This window comes from Lissotriton helveticus, chromosome 1_1 (genome assembly GCF_964261635.1).
Source record: "Lissotriton helveticus chromosome 1_1, aLisHel1.1, whole genome shotgun sequence".
NCBI lineage: Eukaryota > Metazoa > Chordata > Amphibia > Caudata > Salamandridae > Lissotriton > Lissotriton helveticus.
Genome location: NC_136057.1, coordinates 1,419,907,544 through 1,419,923,149, shown reverse-complemented (window position 1 = coordinate 1,419,923,149; position 15,606 = coordinate 1,419,907,544). Strand labels below are relative to the sequence as shown.

The window sequence follows — 15,606 nt, the reverse complement described above, 5'->3', positions numbered from 1 at the left end:
AAAGGATTGGCCACTGGACCCAGCAAGGGATTCCTAATCTATGGGAACCTCCCCCTCTACTGGCGTCCCGCCCTGTCATTTTCTCTCATCTGCCACTAAACATAAAGCGCAGGAACACCATCTGAAAATGACACTCTTGGGGAAAAACAAAATCACAAACAATAATCCCAAACATGTGACTATCTAAAAATGCAGAGTTTTCTAATGTAGCCAGTTGTCGCTGTGGCACTGCGCAAACACAAGTCCAAATCCGCACCGCTGACCAACAATGTTAGAACTGACTATTTCTGGTAGGCTAAGTCTGACGCCAAAGCCAGGCAGAAACCACCATTCTAGTCAGGGCAAGGAAGTCACACGCCAAGATAACCCCTGCTCACCCCCTTGGTAGCTTGGCACGAGCAGTAAGGCTAAACTCAGAGGCAATGTGTAAAGCATTTGCGCCAGCACACAACAGCAACAACATCTTAGGCACACACAAAAAGGAACTCCACACAAGGTTATATGAAAATAACTTTTGTATTGTCAAAACACATCAGATAAAAATCACACATGTACATTGTGCCAACTGGCACGGGCAATATTCATAAGGGATTATTTACAAGACAGGGCCACATGGGCCACTGACAGAATCAACACATTTAGAAATAGTACTTTGTAGATCATAGAAAATAATGCATAAAACAAAATAACAGTTATAAATCACATCCACAGGTAAGTACCACCTATGCAACCCTAACCACCTTAGGAGAATGTCACGCAGGGGACCAGGACCTCACTAGGACCACCTGTATTGGACAGAACAACCACCTAATTATAAAATACATTTAGGGGTATAAACAAGAACACATTACCCATGATGCATGAAACACATTCAGAGGAGTAGTAAAGGAAAACATATGATGCCTAAAACATTCAGAGGTGTACGGACAACCACCTAAGTATCACACAGCGTTTAGGGGTCTAGGAAAGAACACATTACCCATGATGCATAAATATACATTCAGAGGAGTAGTAAAGGGAAACACATGATGCATAAACCTACACATTCAGCGGTGTTAAGAACAAAGCACATGATGCATCACAAACTCATTCAGAGGTGCAGCGCTAGGAGACACATGACGCCTAAAACATTCAGAGGTGCAGCGCAGGGAAAGAAAGACACAACTCAATAGCGCAAAGACACATGATGCCTAAAACATTCAGAGGTGCAAGGAAAAACCACACAATTGCGCAAAACCTACATAAGCCGCCACCTGTGGCAGTCCCTAGGCCAACTGGCCTTGTTGGGGCTAGGACGCCCTGTGTCTCAATGTAAGGGGCCTAAACGGGGCAGGTGCCCACTACATGCTGGGCACCTGGGAACAGTCACAAGACCTAAACGGTGCAGCTGCCCACTAATTGCTGGGCAGCTGGAAATCAACAAAACTGCGCCAGGGGCCTCACTGACTCTTAGGCGCAAACTGCGCCACTGCTGGAGCCACACAGGCTCTGAACTGCGCACTTGGAGCCACACAGGCTCTTAAACAGTTATAGCCCCTGGAGCCCTCAAGGCTCTGAACAAATCCCTCGCAGGCAGGAGGGAGCGGGCACCGGCAATGTGCCCCGACGGCCCCTCTTATTAATATGGCCCCCGGAGCCCCCTCGTGGGCTCCTCCACACATGGGCCTCTTGGTTCAAAATAACCAATTTGCCCCCTGAGCCTCAGAGGCTCTCTAAACCATTATGCCCCCACGTTGGAGCCTGGCAGGGCTCAAAACGAATGCCACGGAGCCTCTCTGGGCTCTAAATTGCGAGTGTCCCCGTGATCGCTGGAGCAGCCCTCTGCCATCAGGGCCGCTCTGAAGATGGGCGCAGGGGGAGGGGGCGGGCACCGACAACGTGCCCCGACACCACCCTCCCCTAAAGAACAAAGCGTGGGCCCCTCTAGGCCCTTGCAACCATCCTCCTCGTTGGAGCGGTCCACTGCCACACGGGGCCGCTCTGGACACAGTGCCTCCACCGGCACCACAAAGATCCATCTGCTCCCTCACGGAGCAGCAACAGAACTGCCCCCGCCTCACCCGGCCCAGCCCAGACTCACCAGACCTCGGCGGCGCTTCCCCTGGGCAGGCGGCGCGGGACTTCTCTCCCTCCCCGGGGCTCCCCCTTCACTCAGGAGCCCCGGGACGGACACGGCAGGCGGCTTCCCATCCTCTCGCTGCAGGGCTCCCTCGGCACACGGGAGCCCTGTTCACCGGCCGCCATGCTTCTCCTTTCACCCGGGCTGCGGGGCGGGACTTCCGGCCGGTCGCGCCAGGATTGGCCGGCCGGCCAACCACTTCCAGGTCGCTGCGGGCAGCGCAGCGGCCCCGCTTAGGCAGGCAGGCAGGCGGGGAATCACTTCAACGAGGGGTGGGCTCCCTCGATAACAGATATAAAAATAAAAGCGCTATTGAGCGCTTGGGGCAAATGCAGCCCGCTCAGCACTAGAAACACGAACAAAGCGCTCAGGAACCACACAGCCCAGCCACAACAAGGTCTCCTATTTAAAATAGAGCGCTCTCCAGCGCTGGGGGAGAATATAAAGCGCTTCAAAGCGCTATATGCCAAAACAGAGCAGCAAAGTCTTATGTTTTTTGGTTTTTTTTTTATATAACAAAGACCTCAGCAGTCCAGGACATAAGGGGGAGTACCACAGCTCCCAGAACAGGAAAGTCCATCAGGTGTCCAGGGGCTGGGCAGGGCCCAGGGATTCCCCTGGGCCCAAGCAGCAGCATGCCCCTGGCAGATTCAAGTCCAAAAACAAGAACATTTTGGAAGGGGACACAGCCCCTTCTTATACAGAGAAAAGTCTTTGAAGTCTTTGTGCAGGCAGTGTGAGAACCAGCTAGAACTGGTTATAGGGAAGTCCTTTCAGTATCAGGGACAGAGGTGACAGTCGCCCAGCGGGGAGGTGGAGCCAGCATTGTGGTCAGGCAGGCACAGCCCTTCACTATCAGGTGCTATCTCCTCCCACTTCCCTGGCAGCAGATGCTGCCTTTCATCCACGGGCTGACTCAGACAACCTCCAGGGGGCTCTGCAGCCCCTGTCACCCTCAAACCAGACAGTCAATCCACAAGCAGGTCCAGGCACTCCTGGGCCAGGCTCACCAGCCAATCACACGCCAGGCACAAATTACACAAATATGCCAACTTCTAAAAGGGGCACTTCTAGACTAGACACAACCATGCCGCATACACCATTACGCAGCATTAAATCTCCCGAGTTCACACATATCAAACTCGACCCTGCACTCCCCACACATCAGGAACGACCATGGGCATCCATATTCCCCATTCATTCCTATGGGAGGGCAGGTCACTCACCACACATACACAGAGAGCTCACGCACTTTAGACTGTACCACAGTGAAAAAGTGCGCAGAGGCCTAAAATCACCAACACCAGGTTCCAGAAACAGGCTAGGAAAAAGCAAAAAGTTTTGGGGTGAACCTGCCAAAAGGGCCAGGTCCAACAGTAACGATGTATCAAGCCTTTATGCGTTTGTGGAAGAAAAAAATTGGTTTTCCGATGTAGCAAACCTAATTTTGCGATTCAGTAACCTGTTACTGAATCGCAAAATGAGTTTGTCATTCGGTATTAGGAAGGGGTGTGTTTAGGGCGTCCCTTCCAATTACCGAATTGCATCGGTATGTATGAATGTTTTGTGACTGCAATTGCGGTCGCAAAACATTCACATTTTACCACCTACTTCAAGTAGGTAGTAACCCATTCTCAAATGGGAAGGGGTCCCTAGGGACCCCTTCCCATTTGCAGGCAGTGGTCCCACGGACCACTGCCTGCTCTTAAAAAATGAAAAGAAAACGAAAGATTGCTTTAATTAAAAGCAATCACAAACATGGTGATCTGCTGATCTCAGCAGGCCACCATCCTCGGGATTTTAGCAAATCCTAGGGGGTCCAAAATTGCGACCTACCTCATTAATATTCATGAGGAGGGTCATTTGAGACCCTTGAATTGATTGCATTTTGCGATTCCCTAATTGCAAATCCTTGTGATTCGCAATTAGGGAATCCCAAAATGCTATCTGGCCCAAACTCTATTGTTTAGATTTAGGTCCGTACGGAGTGTATTATGCTTCCCCTTTGGTCAATTTTGACTTGTTAATATATTTGCTCTTGTCCTTGTGATGGTGTTTCCAACCAAACTTTGTTGCACTTTACCTTCTTTTTCACATTTTATAAGCCTTTTTCAATGTGTCGTTAGGACCCTTATTGAGAAAGTACAATTATAAAAAATGTTGCGCTGTCTTGCGATGTTTGTTTCAGATGGTTGCTGATTAATTTATTTGCTCTGCAGTCCGTGCATTTTTAAAACCTGCAGTTCCATGTTGAAACTCTGTTATTTTAATAGATTTCGTATATTTGTGTTTTAAATCTGTTTGTCCTTTTTATGTGTGTCTATGACACCCGAAATACATTTTTGGCTTTCGGATGATGAAGTCTCAGAGACATGGAGACCAGAAAACAATATGCACATTAACGTGAAGGGAAAAGTAAAAGGAAATTGTAAAACCACACCAACACAGTTTCAGTGTGAGCACTTAGCATCTAGTGACTCATTGTGGCACAGACACCCTGCATTATACATTGGTGTGGGGAAGCCACTGAGGTTATAAAATAAGTAGCAAGCACAGTGTAAGAAAAGGATTAAGGGGTCTGATGTACAAAGCATTTCTGCAACAGTAAACCCTGGTGCCACCGCAAAAATGTACAAAAGGCAAAATGTAATTTGGTCAATTGTTACCAAATTACAATTTGCATTTGAGATTAGTTATTGGGAAGAAGCGAGTTTAGGGTGCCCCTTTCAAATACCGAATTAGTATAGGGTGCATTACTGTATTGTGACCCGATTTATGGCACAAAACAGTAATGCACACTATACTAATTCCGGTCGCAAAATTGTAATACCTTATCACCAGGTTAAAAGTGGTGGTAACCCCTTCCCAAATGGGAAGAGATCTCATTGGGACCACTTCTCCTTTGCAAATGTTATAAAAAGAAACTGAAACGTTTCTTTATCTTTTTATAAACAGATCCCATTTTCCTTTAAGGGAAACGGGCTACATTAAAAAAAAAAAGATTGCTTTATTTAAAAAGAAAAGCAATCACAGACATGGTGAGCAGCTGACCCCAAAAGTCCTCCATCCTTGTGATGGCGGCAATTGCTAATGTGTTGTAAATTGGGATCACTAATAAATATGAGGTTGGTCGATTTGATACCTACTAAGAATCAGTATTTGTGAATACAAAAATTAATACGTTAGGAATACCGTTTTTTTATTGCAATTAGGAGAAACCTGAAATCAGGATAATGGTATACTTAATGTTTGTACATCTGGCCCCAAATTCCTAATGAAACAGCGTATGGACAAAACACAATGGGGCAGCTATCACTTGCGCAGCATAATTGTTTTGACGCAGCGGCGGGTACAATCAGTGCTCCACACTGCTCCATATTTACAAACTGATGCATTGGGCTCAATGCATCAGCTTGTAGAGGCCTGCGTCATATTATACTTGTGCCAGGTACAATGAATGTAGTGTGCACATCCCCAGGTTAAAAGCCTTGTAGAACTGATGCAGTGAAATTTACAACTTGTCACTGCGTCACTCTGCGACTTAACTACATAATAATCCCTATGCCTTCTTAAACAAGGCTTAGGAATTGACGCAAGGCTTTTAACATGGGACTCGCCTCTGTGTTCTGATGCATTGCTGGAGTTGTGTCAGTCTTACGACCAACTCCAACAATGAGTCATGGTGTGAGGAATTGGCGTAGTTCTACGTTTCGACCCCCGTAAACGCTAAGACAGACGCTGCAAGACAGTCTAGCGAACTCCTGGCCACGGTTTCTCGATAAAGAGAAGGATTTAATCCACATTACGCTGCGAACCGTTCGGACACGTCTGAGCAGACGCTTCCTAACTGGCCAAGAAGAACACCGCCCAAAAACCTGAGGAGCTCACCACGGCCCCTTCGTGAAAACGGTACAGACAGCTATCGTCTATTGATGCTCTCCCAGTTACCTTCCTGATGAAGACCCCAACATGAGGCTTGAACTAACCCTTTAGCGTTTACGGGGGTCGAAACGTAGAACTACGCCAATTCCTCACACCATAGGACCCAACTAATGAAATTGAGTTAAACCTATGTGTGATGTTATTCGGGAACCTTTTCTCATAAATTTGACTGTAAAGGCGTTCTTGGATTTTAATATGATGTTTTCAATATGTCACAGCACCTTTACCCTGTCCCTCACTCCCTATACACACCCTTTTCCCTCCTCACGAGAGCACTCTAAAATGTAATGATTCTACAATTACATTGAAGTAACTTGGTTACATATGATGAAAAACTAACCGTAAAATGATCTAATATTTACCTTGTATGAATAAATACGATGAGAGGTTTTGAAAATTTTGCATAAGAATTCATTTTCAATTGATTCAAAGTCAATGGTGATTGTGTGTTTAAACATAGACTCAAGTGTTATTTGACATTAAATAATCATTACTCGGATCCAATTTTCTCTGTACTGCGTCTAGGACCTATCAGCAATGTTCTGAGGTTCTAAGATCGAATTACCTTCCAATCCAGGTACTGTGATTTGAAGAGACAGTTCTTCTTCATACACCATTTCCCATCTTCAAGCATTACAACACACTACTTGACCTGCCGCACTCTTTTAAGATTTGAAAGAAGACTCAGGCAAGGATCTTTGTGTATTTTATACATGCTGTGAAGAAAGCTACCTGCAGAGCAAAGAGCACCGCTGCAACTGACTAGTCATTCATGAGTCAACATTCCATTAAACATTCTAAATATGTAACCCAAAAGTCAAAAACCCTGCTTCACCTTTTCACTTTGTTCCCAGAGTCATGAACACCAAATTAGACAGGTGTTGACAAAACTGACCTGAGGAAAACAACGATCTCCTTCCAAGGCAAGAGCCCATAAGGAAATTCTCTCACCTTATTTGGTGTCCCTTAGGAGTCTTGTATGAAGAGCAGCTCACTCATTGGTTCCCCCTGAGCTCCTTCCTCCAGCTATCAGATCCAGGTCCTATCCCTGTACAGGCTTTCAAAATTGTGCAAGAAAAGAATGTCTTCATTTCTCAACAAATTTCAGGAGTCCTCTGGAATCAACACTAAATACTTAATTAATAACTGCTGTGCTCACTGGAGAGAAGAGCTATCTCGATTAATTACACAAGCATTGACATGTTTATGCAAACCCAAATTCTCAATGGAATACCTGTGATTTTACTCAGCCAATCACATTTTCTGGATATAAATAATACATACTTAACGAGCCATTTCCTAGCTCGAGGTCCAATTTGACTGGGTGAGCCCATGATTCAGAAACTCAAGTTGTTTTGCTGAAACTCCACCTATCAGACCTTCCTATTTCCCAGAAGTGATGTTCCATTGTTTCTTTGGATCCCTGTTCTGGATCTAACCTCACAAAAGTCAACTCCCAATCTTCCTTGCTCAACTTGATTCCTATATGTATTAAGGCTGCTGTTCAATCTCTTTTTCAAACCACATCGTTAATCCTTGCATATAGTACTATGATGAAGGAGCGGCTCGTTCAGGTAGGAGCAGTGGGGCGGGATGGGGGTATTCGACAGATGACGCAGAGGGAATATTAAATAAATAATTCATTTTCCCTCGTTGTTGTCTGTCGAATACCCCAACCCCACCCCGCCCCATCGCTCTTACCTGCATGGGCTGTGCCTGCTATGATGTCTAACATTTTTCGTACAGTAAAGTAACTCAATCATTTCTTTAAATAAAGAATGCAAAGGCAGGACAGATGATCTTTAAACAATGAAATGGAGAACTCGCTTCTCTGAACATGTTTCCCTGGCATGTCAGTAACTAGCAGAAAGGTGACACGTTTTTTACATGGACAAATCCATTACTCGAAAGCAGGGTTCCTTGTGCATGTTACCACACGTTACAAACTACAGTCCTTTCTGAAAGTGATTTATATTAAACTCCAGGAAATCTGTTTTGGTAACATGTTACTAGCGGCATATTGGTGTGTTTACTTTTGTACTGCAGATTTCACCTTTATTCTACCTTTGTGCAGTCATATTTTCTCTTTCATGGGAAGGGATACGAGATCACGGTTGGAAGATTTGTTTTGAGAAACGGTAATGGTGTTGCTATGAATTATAATGAAAAAATACCCTCTACTATGTTTTAAAAAGATATTGCAAGTCACTAAAAAGTACAATGACCTTATATTACATGGGAGCCTGCCATCTCTGTATGAAAAGCTGGTCTATAATTTCCTTATTACAGTTGACTTGTGAGGTCTCTAGTCGCCTGTAATAATAAGAATAAAGAAATAAATAAGAACACGAGATCAGTTGCATGGAAATATCTCAATGATGCATTAGAAGAGTTTGCACTAACGCCAATCTGGAACAATATGATAAACAATGGATCCTTTAAAAAAATAATAAATCGAACAACAAACCACCTATCACTTGTAAACGACAAAGATTTGCTGGCAAAAAGAAAACATTCGTGGTCAGTAATAAATGGATACGAAAAAAAGAAAGTACAGGAATACTTGGAAATACCTTGGTCTGAAAAAAGTAAACAATGTCTGGTGAGAGCAAGATTTGGGATTCTACCAGGCCTTAGTCACGCCCCTCCATGGAAAAAAACCAACAGCAGCTCATTGTGTAGACTTTGTAAAGGTGGAGAAGAGAATATTGTCCACCTCTTATGTATCTGTCCCGGACTCCATAAAGAAAGATGTGCAATACTTAAACCTCACTTTAATATGCGTGGAACAAGGACATGTAGACAGGCATTGAAAGTCTGTCTACATTCGAATGATATAGTCATGAAAGCTGCCTTTGTAAAGTTCCTGAAGATTGCATCTACAAAACTGGGAGAATAAATTAGAAAAAAATGCTTTTATAAATATTTTTTAGAGAAATTTTTATGATATAATTGTTTTTATTCTATTGTATTTATTGAATATGTTTTTGTACTGGTAAAATTGTAAGATTTTAAATAATCAAACAATAAAGAATTTTTTATTTATTTTATTATTAGTCGCCTGTAATAAAGAAATGACATAGCACAGCTGCTCCAATTTAATAAGTTATGACAATTTAGTTCTGATGTCACAATTTCTGCTACCAAAGTCAGCCGCTAAGAGGAACGACAGGAGATGGAGCAAAATTCAAGCTGCAGTTTAAATAACGAAATCACGTCTTGACATGTATGTATTCTAATCTGTTTTTGTACATATACAGTGATCAGCAGGAGGTGTTTATGGTGCTATGTTTAGGTATGCTTTAGGGTACTGTCGGAAGAAGAGAATCTAAATGCATTTTTCTTCACATTCTAAGATACATCTTTTTCAAAATTCTCACTTACATTAAACTGGTCCTCCTAATATCTTTTTGCACCAACTAGCTAACTGCTTTTGGTGTGCGTAATTTTACACTACTCTGGGCGTACCCTAAGTCACTTAGGGAGCAAATAGCAACATCACAAAATAAAATGATGGACAGAGTGTTGAAACCTTTTAAACACTCACCCCCAGACACAGATCTGGGTTTAGTCCATTGTTATTTTGCTCCCATGTAACCCCAGTTTGGACCCAGCCATATGCAAATCAATATTGGCACTGCTCCTCATGGGAACAGTCCAGCTCGAACTGCCAAGCCAGGTCTCCCCTGACCAAAAACAAGCATCCTTGGACCGGTTTCAGGGTATCACCCATCATCTCTCAGGCTAGCTTGAATCCAGATTACTTATTCCCCCCAGAAGTGGAAGCAAAGCTATTTAAATATTTTCACTCAAGTGGGTTTATCACTGTGGCTCAACAATATTGTGTAGGAAATTGTGTCATGATTTTCATGATTTAGTATATCTCAATTTAAAATTACCATCATATATTTGTGTAAATATTCACCTAGTGTGATAAAATAGGGTAAATAACAATAGCTTCCCCTTCATCAGGGAGGGGGTAGGGATCACCTGCAAACAGCCTTGACCTCACTCAGCAGGTGACCGGCAGTACGTATTCTGGGGGCCATTTGCTTTACAATGTCTTCCATCACTGCCGCTGGTCTAATCAGACCATAAAGCGGTTATGTTGTCGTTCACCTTACAAAATCTTCATACAGAGAAGCCGATAAACAGGCAATCGAAAAAGGTCCGGCCATGGAACAAGATGGCAATAGACACTTTTGAACACTCATTAGCCCAAAATCCACCACATTTTTTAGAGCATCCAAATGCAGCAGTTGCTGCCTTTGATGAATGGCTTAGAAGGTCAATAGACCAGGTGCTACCAGCCAAATGCATTACCAGCCGTAGGTTAAGACCCACGGAACCTTGGTATTCGGAACAGCTTAGGCTACAAAAAACATAAATGTCACCATTTGGAAAGGAAGTGGAGATCTTCCCACGAGTTGGAAGATAAAGGTATTTTTAAAAAAGCCTTGCTCGAGTACAAAAAAATGGTTCATATGGAGAAAACCTGCTACTTCACTACTGCCATATTAACTGCAAAAATACCTCAAAGGAACTTTTCTCTACGGTCAAAAAGTTAGCTAAATGCTCTGAAGTGTTAGATTCACCTAAAAAACAGGCATTCTGTAATACAGTGGCTACTTTTTTCCAAGAGAAAGTTAAGGCGGTGTATAATGGCTTCTCCAGGTCCATGGATCAAGAAACAGTATCCCCATCAGAGGCTTTAGCCGCTTCTGGGGTTGCTAATATCGTCCCCAGAACTCTAGTTGAATCCAGTGACCTTCCTGAATTATCTGTTTTTCCGTCATTAACTATGGAAGAGACAATCAATCTTCTGCGGTATATGAAATCAGGCTCCCAAGGGACCCATGCCCCCCCAAACATTTCCGTCGCTTACCGGAGCTTTTCGCCCTTCATCTGACTCCTATCTTTAATCAGATGTTCTCCTCTGGTATATTCCCCGCTAGCTGGAAGTTGGCATCTGTTCTCCCTCTTTTGAAGAAGTCAAACTTAGATGGGGCGGATCCTAACAGCTACCGCTGGATCTCTAGACTTCCGCTGCCGGCAAAGATAGTGGAGAAAGCCATGAATGGGATTGTATCAGATTATATCGAGAGGCATGGTTTTCTGGATGACACTCAATTCGGTTTTCGAAAATATCATAGCACCAAACTGACTCTGATCACATCATCTGAACTGATTAGGCAGACAGTTGACGCAGGAGGCAATGCAGCACTTGGGCTGCTTGACCTCTCCACCGCATTTGATACGGTGAACCACCAGAAACTATTGGGAGGCCTGAGAGGGGTCGGTATCAAAGGGAGAGCTTTCACCTTGCTTGAATCATTCTTGTCCGACAGGGAGCAATTTGTGGCACTAGACAAGTTTAAGTCACCTAACTTTACATTACCATGTGGAGTGCCACAGGGTTCATCTTTGAGCCCAACCCTTTTTAATAACTACGTTGCACCGCTGGCGAGGTTGATCAGGTCCCTGGGCTTCTCAACTATTTCTTTCACCCGCTGACACTATGGCACAGTTTCATACCTGTCTTCGTCAGATCGTTGACTGACTGGTTGGCCACCAATTGTTTAAAATTAAATTCCAGTAAGACAGAGGTCTTACTTTTTGGTGCCCATACTAATTTCTGGTTCCGTAATGTATGGCCTTTGGAGCTGGGTTCGCTACCAATGCCAGTAACTAAGGTGAAGAATTTGGGAGTCACATTTGACTCTAAGCTTTCGTTTGAAAGTCATGTTAATCAGGTCACTTCTCTTTCTTTCTACATGTTAAAGCTTTTGAGGAAAATACTCCCCAACATTCCAGCTGAGCTACGTAGACTAGTGGCTTCAGCACTTGTTCTGTTTAGAGCCGGTTACTGTAATGGGCTCTTTATCAATCTTCGAAAAAAGTGCTTGTCCAAACTACATGTTGTGCCGAATGCTGCGGCACGACTCCTGCTGAATATACCAAAACACAAATCTGGGCGCTCAAAGATCTACATTGGCTGCCTGTAAAGAGACAAATTGAGTTCAAGGCTCTTTGCATTGCTTTTAAAGCCACACATGACATAGGGCCTGCTTTCCTAAAACAGAATCTACAGCCTTATATCCCAGTTCATCATCTTTGTTAATCTCTTGCCCATAACCTGGATTTAAGTCGCAGTGGTATGTTGGAAAATATTGGTCAACATGTTTCAGCCTAAAAATGCCCCTGAGTCGGGCGAGGCATTCTTCAGGACCTATACGGATGCTGCTACTACAGTGCTCAAGTGAATAAACAAATAAGGATACAGGAACCAGATATGTTCATAGTACGACTGCTCCGGAAGGGGAATTTACCTATTGGGAACAAAATCATTCATTGAAATCTGTGCCACCTGTACTGAGGTGGTATAACTGTTGGCTTCAGCCTACTATAAGTAAAAAAAGGGGAGAACTCTTACCCGCGATTGGTTCCTGTCTCCTTTTTTGTTTATTCACTTGAGCTCACCCTTTCAGCAAGATGAAATGATGAAACCCCTAATAAGAATATTATACCCAGGGCAGTTAAATGTCACAAGTGGACTATATCACCCTTTGTGCCTTCAACTACATTGGCAGTCTAAACATGATTGCAAGCCTACAATTTGCAACCTGGCTGGGCAGGTTTAACTGCAAATTCAATCAATCAAAATAACCTCTTTTGACAAGCCTAAACCCTTTAAAAAAATATTTTTAGGTCACTCCTAACTCTAAGTAGGCCTTACTGTCCATAAAATGGGGCTTGGTATTTAAAAGTAGGACCTGTAAAGGTTTAATGTTAAACATGTCCCAGTGAAAAGGCGCAAAAGCTATTTTCAAAGTAGCTGGTTGGCTGTTCCAAAGGAAAGCATTAGGATCCAACATTACTTTAATAATGGTATCTCCAGCTAGGAAAAACCTATAAAATTAATTATTGGTCATTTTAAATATTTATTACACACCCAATTTACTTGTGGAGTCAGATTTGTAAGAAATATTTTGAAAAAGAACATTTTAGAAAGATACATTTGCCCTGCTTAAAGACTCTGGAGGGTTCACTGAGACCACGTCCAGTGGCTATCTGACATTGTGGAGCCCTCTTTGGCTACAGTCTGCTGCAGTGACCTGCCTGTAGTATAGTAGAATCTTTGAGTGAGTTTAAAATTGACAAGTCTGTACTTACTATTTAAAGAAATAAGTCCACTGATCATAAATGATTGAATGGTCTAGGTGTGCGTCCCATTGTAGTCAAGCTCCATGCAGCCCTGGTTTGCTTATAAAATGTACCTCTTTGCAGATGCAAGACATAATGTGTTGTGGGCTGCTCATTTCTATCAGGAGGTTACGTGATTTGAGACTCTCTAGTTCCTGTCAGGTAGTATGGGAGAGGAGTCCCAAGCACACTTTAAGCATATAATAAAGAAATGTGTTTCTTGTGAGGTTGAGGTGATGACATCCTCCTTGAAGTACTCAAGTGGCATAAAAATATTATCTTGAAATAGTTCATCCATGAGTTATAACTTCTGGCAGCGGCTGACCAACTCAACATTTCAAGGCCAATGGCAAACATGCACACTATTGCATGGACATCATAGGTGAGGAGATCATACCTACCCACATTCTTTCCAGGCAAATCTGGTGCACCTTACTTAGCTCTGGTCCACCCGTGGAGTCCACTTGAAAGAAAAAGCATTGCTGCAAGTGTCAGTGGCAAGATCGCATTGCACTTAGACGCAAGGTGAAGCAGGTTTGGTGGTCTTTAGATTTCCAAAATATCCATCTGCACAGCAAGTGACATCACTGAAGTTCCCTTAATTCATTTGCACAGGAAGTGACATCACTTCTGTTATCAGGATCTACTTAATGGCTGCCATAGCGGGATGTGCAGTGGGTGCACTGCTGACGTACCAAAGCCAAGCCCTTCTGTGTCCATCCGTGCCTGGACCACACCCAGTGCTAGGAACTCTGGTCCTCCCCTCTCCTGCTGCTACCACTCTGCTGCCCTCCACACCCTTAACCTCCACTGCCCCTCTACATGCTGCTGCCTCACCTCACCTCACCACACAACACTGAGGGAGCATTCTTCTGCACTTCCTGCAAGTTTTCAAGCACTTACCCACACCCAGCACTCACCTCACCAACAGCACATAACACCCCACTCTTACACTCACACAGGCCTGCAACCATCAACATAACACTCCATACTCACATGCATGCTCCTTAACACCTGTTCACTCAACAAACACACCACTGACATCTGGGACCAGCTGTTCCTCAGAGAAACCTGGCTGAACCCTGCATCAGAACCTGACAGCGCCACAGCCATAGCCCCACATATACAAGTTTGAAAGGCAAAGTAGACTTCACAAGCCCAGAGGTGGGATTGCCATCATCCACAAGAACTCAATCAGCTCTATCACATCCACGGACACGTCATCCTCCAACATGGAACACCTGTCGTTCAAGGTCCACGTCACAGCCAACTTCGCCCTAAGCTGTACTTTCAGCTATAGACCACGGGGACCACACACCAACTTCACCAGCACAACATGGAGTTCATTGCACTACTCACCCTCGATGTTAGCAATTACATCCTATTCCAAGACATAAACTTCCACACGCAAGACAACCCCGACCCCAACTCAAGAGCACTCAATGAGGACCTTGGAAGCCTGGGCGTCACCCAAAAAGAAAAGGGACCTACCACTTTGCTAGACCCCTCCTGGATCCTGTTTACATCAACTTCAACAACATCCGAGATTATGAACCCACACCACTCCCCTGGACAGGCCACACCCATGTCAAGATTCTCATCTTTGTCCTGTTTCAATGCACATGTACCTCCACTAGACCAGCCCAATAAAACTGGAACAGCATCATTGACAAGGACTAGAAAACCGCTCTCAACACTCACAGAACCAAAAACAGCAACAGCCTTCCCAAACTCATCAAGAATTTCAACACTTGAATCATCTCCTGCACCAAGTCCTTGGCACCCCTCAAACACAGCAATGCCGCAAGATCCAGTTGGTACACAGAGGATCTCAAACTGATAAAACACCACTGCAAACAACTGGAGTGCAATTGGACAATGAGCCAGGACAATGCAGACAGGAACAATTTCAAATCTGCCCTAAGACTCTACCACCAAACGTTCTGGGCCACCAAATACGCAGCGCTGATAGAATTTATAGATGCCAGCGCCAACAGAAGTGAAGAAATATTTACCATTATGGGAGATTTCACCTCATCACCAGCCATCTTCAATCAATCAATCAATCATCAATCAATCATAGCATTTTTATAGCGCACTACTCACCCGAAGGGTTTCAAGGCGCTAGGGAGGGGGGGTCCGCTACTGCTCGAACAGCCAGGTCTTGAGTTGCTTCGTGAAGGCGAGGTGGTCCTGGGTCCGGCGGAGGTGGGTCGGGAGGGAGTTCCATGTCTTGGCGGCGAGGTAGGAGAAGGACCGTCCTCCTGTGGTGGCTCTTCGGATGCGGGGGACGGCGGCGAGGGCGTGGCCGGTCGATCGAAGCTGGCGTTTGGGAGCGTAGA

The 15,606-nt window shown here is 44.3% G+C and overlaps 1 protein-coding gene across 2 annotated transcripts in view; it reads right to left on the bottom strand.

The window, feature by feature from the left end:
• Positions 1-7,236, bottom strand: part of LOC144773208 (beta-1,3-galactosyltransferase 2-like) — a 47,760-nt gene extending 40,524 nt beyond the window's left edge. For both annotated transcript variants that reach the window (XR_013599928.1, XM_078658104.1), the window contains exon 1: positions 7,013-7,236. The gene's annotated coding sequence lies outside the window, so the exon portion shown is untranslated. The remainder of the gene's footprint in view (positions 1-7,012) is intronic.
• Positions 7,237-15,606: the final 8,370 nt, after the last annotated feature.